Source organism: Salarias fasciatus, chromosome 14 (genome assembly GCF_902148845.1).
Source record: "Salarias fasciatus chromosome 14, fSalaFa1.1, whole genome shotgun sequence".
In the NCBI taxonomy this organism is placed as follows: domain Eukaryota; kingdom Metazoa; phylum Chordata; class Actinopteri; order Blenniiformes; family Blenniidae; genus Salarias; species Salarias fasciatus.
The window spans coordinates 22,330,440-22,343,210 of NC_043758.1; the positions used below are offsets into that span (position 1 = coordinate 22,330,440).

A 12,771-nucleotide genomic window follows, 5' to 3' on the forward strand; every position below is an offset into this window, starting at 1 on the left:
CCAACAAGGCCAGCTGCCAAAGAGTGAGGGATACATTCATCATCTCTGCTGTGTTACGTCTCTCATTTTATCCCTCATCCACCAACAACTGCAGTGAAAAGTGACATTAAATCCCAAAACAGGGATGAACCAGGACTGATACCAGTATTGGAAATCCAGTGTGATGCTGCAAGGTGTACTTGTACTTGTAAAAGCTCTCCGATACAACGCAGAGAGCATCATCTGTCAGCAAGAAGAAAAGAAAGGACAGGTGATGCCGGCGGGTTGGACATCTTCAATATTTATGAGTGACAGAAGTAAAGCAGACTGTATAATTATGTTCTGCCAAAATATTAAAAGGAGGTGAAAGTTGCTTTGTACAACACCGGCAGCTTAATTGCCAGTGACGTTTGAACCAGCAGTTCACTCGATGTTGCTCTTTAGTTTAACTGCTCAGGAGGATTTTACTCCAAACAATGTGACACATGAGTAAAGCAAGACTGATACACTCATTATTACTGATCTGGAGCCTGTACGTGGCACAAAGTCTACAGTATCATAACTGTGTGTAAAAAGATGCTCCACACTGCGTACTGTCGGCTTTGAGTAGGGCTGGGTACCGTTTAACGGTACCTAAGTGGTACCGACCGAAAAACTTCGGTGTATACTGGTACCGAACAAGAGATGTGCGTACGGGTATCAGATTCGGTTCTTCAAGTGGCTGTGCGGTCAATGAACATGCGCGGAAACGTTCAGTTCGTCTCTTTTACTGAAAAAACGGTGCATCGCATCATTGAACATATTACCATGTCTTACCGACTCACACTCTTTTTCTGACAACATGCAGAGCCTACGGCACCCTTCTTCCTCTGTGGTGTCTGTGTAAAATAAGGTTGAACATTGAAACAGCACACCCAGTGGCATGAAGTGCAAATGCCGTCATGGCGTCGTCTGTGTGCCGTGGAGGCAGGTACCGAAAAAAGTACCGTTCAGGAACTGGTACCGTACGTGAGGTATCGAAAAAGTACTTGTACCCAAAAAAAATATCTAACGGTACCCAGCCCGAGCTTTAAGGCTGTCAGAGGTGAGTGTAGCAACAAAGCAGAGACTGAGCCGAGTCAGTTCGCAGCGACTTAAGCCTGCTTATAGCATGGAAGATAAACGAGGCTTAAATTAAAAAGCGTTGACATTATTGGTACTCAATATTGATCACCAGCTCAAGGTTAGTACATGTACCTATCCTTTTTAAAATACGATAACATTTCTTACCTTTTCCCAGCTCTTTTTTTTTAATTTCAGCAGGGGTTCTGTAGATGTTTCTTGTTAAATACCATGAGAACATATTTTAGTCCTTCAGATGAAATTAAAGGAACCAGGTTTCCCAGTGTCTTAATTAGGGCTGAACGATATATCGTTATCATATCGATATCGTGATATGAACATTCAGGACATTAGTTTCTCAAAATCAACGATATCAAGATTTGCCCTGCTTGCCCTGCATGTTAGCTTGCCCATGCACAGGTAAGGTAACCAAAAACCTTGTTTACTGGTTGACAGCTGATGGCAGAGGGTGGTTACAGAATCTGTACAAACGAGTTTGGTGGTAGTGGCAGTGAGTTCACATAAATAAAACTGCATTTTTTTTACATCCTTTAGTATTATGATGTTTTTATTTTTTTGAAAAATGCTTAGCTTTCACTGAATCCATTGTAATATACCGTATCGATATAGAGATATCTGGCATGGATATCGAGATATGAAATTTTGCCCATATCGTTCAGCCCGAGTCTTAATAATAATGCTGGAGAACAGATCATATCAAATTTTATGATCTTTATATTTGTGTTTACAAGTGTTGGTTTATTAATCTTGGTGTCAGTGCTTTGATTTCATATGTATTTCATCATGTGTTCTTGTTTTTTTCAATATGAAAAAAAAAAACTCGCCATCCCTTTGCTCCCCTTATTTCAGTCTTTAGCAGATAATTTGCTGTAAAATTTGTGCTTCAGTGATCAGTGACATCTTTCGACAGTCACTGCTTCAGACGCTGCGAGTTGAATCCCTAACAAGAGAATCATGGAAACAAGGATGTCTTTTCTTTGGCAGCAGTGGACTTCATGGTTGATTTAAGAAGAGAGAAATGTTTCTGTCACTGGAGCTGAAGACTGCTGCTTCACTTCCTGCAACTCTTTCAGTGGTTTGCTGATAACATTTTCAGGCTCTTGTGCTGTTACCTTCTCACCTGCTGCCTCAAATAAATGTTTTTCATTTTAAGATCACAGTGAGCAAGATCTTTTCTAAAATACTGAAAATTCTTTTCTTATAAAAAATTTAAGCAAATTTGGTCTTGCTGATCAGGTCTCTGGTAATTTTGTTTTTGAAAAAAACAGTCATTTTCTGATAAAGTTAATTATGCTGAGATGTGGAAATAATTCAGGTTGTCATGGGATGTCTGAGGTTGCCTGGAGCTGTGAGGCCAAATGGTTCATATTTTCCTCATTATTTCTTGTAAACAAGAAACAACAGGAACATTAAGACATCATTCTATGTATCTGTTCAACTGGTTAAGGGTGGCAGCACAAAAGTAGAGCTGTGGGGATGTTTTTTCTTTGTTAGTCATACCTTTTAAGCAGCTCAGCCTGAGAAGCTGCAGGCAGCTCCCAGGGCTCCAGGAGCGATCTGATCCCTCCAGTATGTCCTGGGCTTACTTCAGGGTCTCATCCCAGTTTGCCCTGTCTGGTAGCCCTCCAGCAGGAAGCACCCAGGGGCCATCCTAATTATATCCCTCAACTGCCCCAACCAGGTTTTCTCCATGCAAAGGAGCAGCAATTCAACTGTAGGGTTTCCTCCCAAAGGGCCAAAGTTCGCAGCATTTTCTAAGGCCCTGCAGTGAAAACTCAGCCCAGCTACTCGTCTCAGTGAAGTCTCTGTTTCTGCCATCGCTTGAATTTTGGTGCAAAGGAATCCAGACTCACTTGTAAATAGCAAATCTCCCCAGAAGACTTGGCACTGTTTATGCAAGGGCTGTCAAACACATTTTAGTTCAGGGGCCACAGACAGCCCAAGTTCACCTCAAGTGGGCCGGCCCGGTAAAATATCACCACAGTGACCTTTAAATTTCAAACTTTGGTTTTTATTTATTGTGGCTCAGAATATACTTGATGAAAATCTCTCTGTTTTCACAAGAACCAAACAATTATTACCAACAATTTAATTTAATTTCAGAGTTCCATCACAGTTCTTGAACAACTAATTTAATGCATCAGAAGAAATATACATTGTTTTTGACATTCTTTCACTATCCTAGTATTATCTAGCCATGTTTTTATTGCTCCTTTCTGTCACTGTGACTCATGGAGGTCTGAAGTTACATCATTCTCCAAAAGGATGCAGAACCCCTCATTATTCAGTTCAGTTATTTTCAGCATCAAAAGCCTTTAGTTCTTATTCAGAATAACTATTTAGCTGCTCACCTAGTCTTCCTTTGTGAGGCACTCAGAGTACCTGTAAAGTGAAACAGTGACTGAATCCCTATGAGGGTTTGTGTTCATAGACTGTCTGGTCGGTAGTTAATGATATCTTCACGATCTGTGTTACTTGCCTGATAGTGTGTTCACTTCTTGAACTTATTCTTAAGAATCTCACACTTCATATACTCCAAGAGCACCTCCTTCTCACAGATAATCAAGAATTACGCTCAATATGATTCCTGTGTTTGGAGGAGATTGGACAAGCAAATTGAGAGAGCAATTGTACCATGTGCTGACATATGATTTTAAATCCAGGATATCGGCTAAAACCCCTTGATCATATTTGTATGGTGCAGAAGCTGCCTTGCTATCCAGTGAATAATATGATTTAATGTCATCTGAATGATAAAACTTGTGGACTAAACGATGCACCAGCTGGTGGGGTATAGTCTGCAGGCATTATCAGGATACAGTTGCGCCGTGATTGCATTTGCATTCAGGTCTGAGCTTGTACTCGATTGTCTGGCTGTGTTGCTTTGAGCTTCCTTTCTTCAACCAACTGACGATCATTTGCAAATTCTTCCCATCAGCCCTGTTCATTTGGGTAAATGATGAGAGAGTTCTCATCAGGAATAGATGGGAAATGACAATCAGGATGTATCCCTCCAGGATGTGAGTAAATATATTGAATCAAAAATTCAAATGCAGTCGAGCAATAATTCTGAACAGAGTACTTTGAAATGGACAATGAAATAAGTAAAAAATTATCCAAAATCGTTGGACTATTTTACAAAATCAGGAAATTTCTTCCATTCGAAGCACTGTTGACTCTGTACAGGTCACTATTTGAGCCTCATTTAAACTATTACAATGTTGTTTGGAATAATACATATCCTGCGTATACTACAAAACTATTCATATTGCAAAAGAAAGCAGTGAGAGCCATTTCTTGGGCTTCTTATAACGCTCCCAGTGACCCACTCTTCCATAGATATAGACTATTAAGACTCCCTGAAAATAATCTGTATCATAATGCTTGTTTAATTTATAAAGTGATCTATGGGTTAAACAATAGACTGACTGAGCTCCTTTCATTATCCCTACCCTCTCATCAACATGACACCAGACAAAAGTTCCTTTATAAAGGGAAAAATAGAACACTACAAATTACTTGCTTTGGTGTATGTTATAGAGGGCCTCGGATATGGAATGAGTTGGAAAGTGATCTAAAAAATCTCTGCCACTTTATCTATATTTAAAAGAAAGTTAAAACAAAGACTTCTGGAGAACTATGCTGGATGAGACACTAATGAGTGGGTGAAATTAATGCATATTGATTTGATGACATCTGGGATCTTAAAAAGAAAATGTCCCATCACCGACACTCATGTTGAGATTGACGCTACTACTTATTAGTACTTTATCAATCATCAACAACCCACTCAAGGTATGGCTCTCCAATTAGCGTAACTACAACTTTGCCTTTCATCCATGCATGAAACAAAACCATCGAGGCATGAAATACAAACATAATAAGAATAACTGCAGGTCTAAATAGAGTGTGTCTTCATGCATCTTCCCTCTATTTCTGACAATTTGACTGGCAATTGAGAAAACGGTGTCTGTTGAGATGTGATTCTTTTGTGGGTGCTTCGTCTGAGCAGCAGCTGCTGCTGAGCGTCCCATTGACCCATTAACTATTAAAGCGACACTAAGGAACTTTCAGTTTTCGTTGATTTTGGCGGCGCCAGTGGACAAAAGCGGTAGTGTTTTGCCTGACCGAATACTACAGTTCCCATGAGGACTAGCGCGTGGCGTCGTAAATTGCTGCTCCCGGTGGCATGCTGTCGGACTGAACTTGCCTTCATTTGTTTCCAGTGGCTGTGTGAAGGATGGATAGCGACGAGGTAATGAATCTAATGGTGGTTAAACAATGTTTTATATCGTGATGTGACGCATGCCGTAAAGCAGTTTGCACATTTGGAGATTTTGGTGTGCAGGGTTCCTACCACCCTCCTCACAGCTGCTCAGTCCAAGTGAAAGCAATACTGACACCCTCAGCCCGTGACAGAGGGGTCATTCAACTAGTTGTAAGTTAAAGTATCATCACAAAAGATATTAAAATGTTTTATTAAGGTTGAAAAGTTCCTTAGTGTAGGTTTAATGGATGATAGCTAATAACTGTGAAAAAGCTGCATTGCTGCAGGGCAATATAAAACGGTGCTATTATGGAGCGAAAAACAAAACAACCGTAAAGTATTTGTTGATATTATTGTCTTCCAGTTGGTAATTTGTCAGTGTGAGAAATCATTTGATTTTAAAACTTGAACTCTATAATAATGATTCATTTTGGGATAACATTTGCAGAAACTCGTAAATGTTCTATAATTCAATGATGCACTGTTTATTTAAACAACACATTTTGCATAGAGAAAGCATTGAAAATGAAGAAATTTAGCTGCCATCAAATTTTGTGTGGCAATTTCAAGTTTGGTACTGTTGACTTCATTCAAAAAAGATGCTTAAAAAATGGAAATGCTCCAATAAACGTACATATTATGATAATACATATCAAGCCTGGCCATCAAAAGAACATTTTAGAGTTGCTTTCAGAAACAGCCTGTGAAACACTGCAGGAGAGATATCAAGCAGGAGAGGGTGTTTTAGTGTTTTTATATTTTCATCTCAATCTTTTTTACCTATGATACAAAATATCATTTAAAGATGTATCATGTCTGGCAAAGATCTCGACAATAAACTTTGGACAGTTGACACTGTACTGGAGGTCACTCCTGAAAACGATGTAGAAACTATAAGATCTATTATTATGAAGTTTATTTCTCACTTTTGTCATTTTTCTCTCTTTTTGTCCTCAAACCCAAGATAGAAAACTGGGTATAACTGAACTATTTAACAGTCAGCCCTTTGACATTATCGATGTGGAGGAGTGGATAAATATGTTTCACTGCTTACAGTAGTGGCAAAGTGAGTCAGGGAGTGAGACACACACACACACACACACACACACACACACACACACACACACACACACACACACACACACACACACACACACACACACACACACACACACACACACACACCACCAACAAGCTGTCATGTCAGGCTGAAGGAGTCATCACACTCATGATTTACACGCCTGTGAAGGGTCCAATAATGCCGAGCAATAATCACTGTGTCATATGCTGCTGTGCAGACCGTGTCTTTTTCACAGAAGACCATTTTTTATTTAGCACAATAATAGGAAAGCAGATTCTATATGTATTACAACCAGATGGCTTAGAATAGCCCTGTATTTTCCCAAAAATTACTTAAATAAGTCACACACTGTTCTGATATCAATAATGTGAGGATCCAATCTGTCCGTCTTCAGTCGAGGCTTCACTGCTGTTGTTTCAAAGGCAGCAGAAAATGTTCCCATCTGATGAGAACAGATGACAATTTTTGAAAAGATCATCTGAGAACAGTCCAGGTATTGATTTAAAAATCCATGTAGGAATTGGCTACATGGCTAAATCCAGATTCCTCCTTTTATTTGTGAGCAAACTCGACCAAGCGCCTCAGCGTCAACCAGTATGAAACATTCCAGTGTTCCCTCAGATGAAAATGAGCATTTAAACATGTTAACATAACTCTGCAATAGCAAAGAGAATAGAGAAAATTTTCACACCTCATCCTCAATAACAGCAGAATTTAACATTTATCACTGACAGCAGGGCATCAACATTGAGTCTTTGTCAGCAAACAGCAAAGTGCTGACAGTGGAGCTTTCATCCACCTTTGAACCAAAGCTTTACTTACTGTTTGTTTCTGCATTTCAGAGTCAATACAAATCAGAGGTGAGACTGTATTATAGGATTACAGGATTAGAGGTTTTTTGCTTGACTTAAGTGTTTACCCATTAAAACATCCATGTGTCCCGTTTCCATTAATCCTTCATTCAAACAGGTAATCCTGTTGAAGGAACCACCTCCAATACTGTGACACGTTGACGGATTCACAATTCAGTCAGTTCCTCACAATGGAAAGTCTGGCACTTCTTTAGATGGCATTTACAAAGACGTTTTATGCTACAAACCAGAGGATTAGAGGCCAACACTATTCATCAAGTGAAAAGAAGTTGGCTTATTGACAAATTCTGCTGTTGGAAATGTTGCATTAAGAGTTTTGTTTCTGTATGTTTCCAGGACCTCGGGAGTTGTGAGTGGTGGAAATTGTGTGAGAGCTGGACATAAATTGGCGTTGTGGAAATGACTGCATATTTTGCTGGATGTTGTGCACATGCTGTGGTGATCAAAGCGCTGATTAGTTTCACTTGCAGTAGTAACATTTTGTCTGCGCAAACATGCCAGATTTGATTTTCGCTTCAAGTGCACAGCCAGTGGCATCGGCCAGACAGACAAGAGATTTCACCAGAGCTCAGTGTGGATCTGCAGCGGAACCACAGGCTGAGCGAGAGCTAGAGGACCATTTTACTGGGACACACACACACACACACACACACACACACACACACACACACACACACACACACACACATACACTCACACACACACACACACACACACACACACACATACACTCACACACACACTCACACACACACTGAAAAGCCCTGAGTTCGCTTTTAAGCAATATTTCAAAAGCACTGCTGGGATACTGAATACTGTACTGTGGAAGGAGAGGAGAGGAGAAGGAGTAAATGGTTGAGTCAGGCTGTCTGTCAGCAGAGGACAGGATCATAGTGTGTGTCACTGAGGAGTGAAAGGCTATATGTGTCATTCCATGGTATGTGTGGCTTGAAGGATGTCTTTCATAGCCACCAGTGCGGGTGTCCCATCAGCCCAGATTGATGCTGTCAAGCAGCGAAAGGATGTCTGTCTGCGTGAGCAGCAGCCCTCATGCTGAGGAACAAACAACACACTGAGTTTTAGACGAGGCAGACGAGCATTGAAGGCCGTGCAACTGCATTGTGGGTGAAGGTGAGGGCGCTTGAGGCCCCAGTTTACATGATGTTTCAAGTCAAATCCATGATAGTAGGGAGTAGGCACCCCTGTCACCCAGGAGCCCCCCAGCCAGGACTGGGGGGGACGGCGACCATAGCCAAGGAGCTGCTGACCCAAGAAGCGCCCACCCATCATGCATCAGGAGGAGTGAAGGCGAGGAGAGAGAGGGGGCAGCGGGAGAACCCAGACCCAGGGCCCACCACCCCCAGACCCACCGGGGGCCACCCCACACAGGGCACCACACCCTCTCCTCACATACCGGGGTTTCCTGCAGGGAAAAAGTTTGGCCGTGGGGGGATTGTGGTTTAAAATGACATGTTGCAGAGTGAAACTTATTTTATTTATTTATTTTTTTTTTATTGTTTTCAAGACTGCGACAGCAACAGATGAAAAAAAATATAAAAGATCTCTTGGACTCTTTCGTAACTTCCAGGGATTTGAGCAGCAGGTCCTGTTGTGTACTCTCCAGTCATTTTCTCCGCTTTGTTTTAAATTTCCATCTTCTGCTGTGAGTTCCGTGAGTTCTCTGGCAGGGCGTCTGATTCAGTGACATTATTGAAGAACAATGTCTGCGCTTGTGTGGGTTTGGTATTGTGTTGCTGTCTTGCTTGTGTTGAACATTTCAATAATAATAATTACAATGCAGCCTGGAGGCAGAAGTTTTATAATTAAACTTCACAAAAAAGTGAAGTTCGTACATATTTGTCAGCTTTTTTGTGTATTTTTTGACAGTCATGTGCCACTGAGAATAATGACGACAACAGAAATAGTGAACAACTTCTGTTGACTCCCATTCTGCACTCCTGCCATTTGACACATCTCAACACGAAATTTTCCAGGGACCTGTTATGGCAATTTTATTTAATAAAGGGCTTCCGCCGGTGAGTTCGTTTTGGTATCTTTTATTATGCTGTACAGCAGGAGAAGTCACGCAGTCAACGGAGTAACAGAGTGAGTTCTGCCCTCGCAGGGGCGTGCAAGCCTCTAATAACTATCTGCTACGTTCACTCCCAGGGGCCTTGACTGCACCCAGCCATAGGCTGGACACAGGAAGACTCCCACGAGTGCCCGCAGCTGCTACGCTAAGATTATCAGGAAAAGTAAATTCTAGACAAAGCATTCGCGGTTCCCCACACATCTGAGTGTGTGAGCTACGGTTGTTTACAAAAATACCTCTGCGAGCACTACAAGTGAGAAAAAGCATGCATACATGAGAAATTTCCATTACAGACCTCACAGCAAATAATCTTAAATTTGACCTGCTTTTACTTTCTGTCAGCTCAGTAATTCTTCTCTGACTAATGTGGTTGAAGCTGTGTGTCCAGATTTCACCTGACTGTCTACTATAATTAGAGAACCCTCCTCTGGAAGGGTTTTCAAGAAAGTACGGCGAGTATAACTCACTAATCAACACATTTATTTCCCCTACACTCAACAGGAAATACACACAGTCACGCCACATAGCCTTCTCCCAATGACCCCTGCACTAATTTCTTTGAAAAATTAAACACCCTGACTCTCACTAATATTTGCGGTTATTGAATTTTCAGGTTGTAAACCTAAAACACAAACATATATTCTAATATCAGTCATTAAACTTTACATTTCTCAGAAACATTACTCTTTCTAACTTTAACTTACTGATACCGTGTATAGAGGTATATGAAATCCGTTTTATTTTTTCCCCAATTCCGTTTTATTTTTTCCCAAATTCCGTTTTTTCCGTTTTAATATTTCTGAATTTGGTATTTTGTTTTTTATGCTCATTTTTACCTTAAAAAAAGGTGTCTGGTCAGTGGAAATGAATAAATGTCCACAATTTAATAGGATATAACAGTCCATTTAATGTTTAAAGTCCTGCAACAAAGAAATACTTTTCAATTAGTCGCATGCGTCTTTGCGAGTCCAGTCCACAGTACGTTGACAGTGTTTACAAAAAAGCTTTTCCCCTGAGGCATAAAAGTCCGTGTACTGTTCTGCTCTGTATTTAGCACTTAGCGTGCAGTTTCATAACTTTTTTGAATGTGTGAGAGGGGAGGGAGCAGCTCGCTTGGACATCGTGTTGTTGCGTCGCGTCTCGTCGTGGCTTGAACGCGCGTTCACATTTGTTTTCAATTGTATTTTGACGCAAAATCGCGGAAAGCATTTGGCGTTGTGAACGCACCTTTAGCATGTTAGCAGCACTGTGGAAGTGACGTACACGTTGCAGAAGCTCGGGCGGTCCCCCGGCATGTTTGCTTTGCACGGTAAGGTTCCATTTACTCCCGAAAACTGAATTTCAGACCAGATTAGGACGAATTCCGCAATATTCCGCGTTTTATTCCAATTCCGTTTTTATTGGTCATTTCCGCGATTCCGTCCGCGATTCCGTTAACACGGATTTCATATGGCTCTACGTGTACTTTCTTGACAATGAACTCAGACTAATGTATAGACTACAAAGCAATCCCCCCCTTGCGGCAAACTTCAATATACATCCCAACACACATATTAACTGTATTCATACATGAACAAATAATAATGAAACACAGATATGCAATCTTGCACACAAAAATCCCATCCATCCATCCATCCATCCATTTTCTGTGCAGCTTCTCCTTTTCAGGGGCACGAGTGGCTGGAGCCACTCTGTAAAATAACTTGAAGAGGTAACACAAAATTCTCCCACCACGAAATAATGAAGTTACTCAATTACTTTTACGTAACTTATTTGAATACCAGTTTTTGGTACCTTGTACAATGGTGACCGTTGGAAGTTTGTTTGTGGACACGATTAGGAAACTTAATCTGTTTTACGATAATCTAATCCAAGCTCATGATCTTTTTTAGAGGGTTAACAATCCAGTGTTTGTGAGTTCTGTTTTACAATGACCGGAGGTTTTTTATGAATGGTGGCATATCTGAATCAAACAGAAGAGAAAACACTTACTGACAACATTCCCTTCCACAGATCTCGTCCTGCGTCAGGATAACTTATCCGATAGACATTTAAGAAATCTTCACATTAAAGGTGTAATACAACATTTTGATTTCCGGGTGGATCACCTAAATAATTGGTGGGTCTGTTTGTCAATCATTTTGACGAGCTGCTTTCGAAAGGCGGTTCTACGTGCTTGCGGCCAATCAGCTTCTCCCTTTTGCGCATGCGCACTCAGAGTGTTTATGTAGCCGGTGAGCTTCTGAGCTAGTACTTACCGATGGCGAGTCTGACATAATGAAACTGTAGCTGTTTCGGAAAAAAAAAAAGCTTTATTTATGAGCGAGGCGGATCGCAGAAACTCTACAGAGCCGTGCACGCCGGAGAAGAGGAGATCGCGCTCGTACACTTCCGCGTTTTCTGGGAGAAGCAGGAGAGCCGGGCGGATGGTCTGGCGCATGCGCATTGTTCAAAAAGTGTAACAGACGTGGGGCTTCGTCTTTTCGAGAAAATGTTGTATTCCACCTTTAACCAAAAGGATAATTTTTTTCTAGGACTGGGCACTGCTTCTTTCACGCCAACAGATATTTTCATGAGGCTTTAACCCCCCCCCCCCCCCCCCCCACACACACACACACACACACACACACACACACACACATATTGTGGTCCAGCTGAGCGTCAAAAAAAGCACACAGCTGCAGCGCTTTCTGCGGTGAAACACGGCTCATTCCTCATTATTTGCCATAATGAACTCAGCCGAATTATCAGAAAAATCATGAGGAAAAGGCTGGTATGAGACACTAACTGAAATGAGGAGCGCAAAACGAAAACCAAAGTGAAACTTAAATCGCGTCTTTTCCCGGTATCGTGTCAAAAAGTGATTCCCTGCCAGAAAGTGATTTCTGGTCCACAAAATCAGCTTTTGGCAAGCAAAACAAGTTGATTTTGACATTGTAATGTCCCTTTACACATTTTTCAAGTGCTCTTAAGGCTTGGTTGTGCTCAAATGTTGTAAATGTGACTCTGCTGTGTTATTTTAAATCATATTGGGGGCAAAATATCGCTCTATATACAATACCAGAGGCATCAGTTTGTGGCAGGTGAAGTAAGCTGATTCTGACATTGTAATGTCCCTTTGTTCAATTTTCAATCCGTACAAAGCACTGCTTGGGATGAAATTATTCTGTTGAGCGATCTAGTAATTTTGGTGCCAAAAAAAAAAAAACACAGAACACCTCGGTGACACATATCTTTATTAGCATAACTACAAGCTAGAGTAAAATCGCCAACTAGCTTACCGGTATTTGACAGCGATATAAGGCTGGACGTACAGGAGGTACAGGAAACACAAATAAACATCATTCGATGATCATAT

At 41.1% G+C, this 12,771-nt stretch overlaps 1 long non-coding RNA gene across 1 annotated transcript; it reads right to left on the bottom strand.

Moving 5' to 3' along the window:
• Positions 1-705: 705 nt before the first annotated feature.
• On the bottom strand, positions 706-12,100 carry LOC115401094 (uncharacterized). Its single transcript, XR_003932859.1, has 3 exons — positions 12,088-12,100; positions 9,956-9,962; positions 706-829 (listed from the first exon to the last, which is right to left on the bottom strand). It is a non-coding gene; the product is annotated as an uncharacterized LOC115401094 (long non-coding RNA).
• Positions 12,101-12,771: the final 671 nt, after the last annotated feature.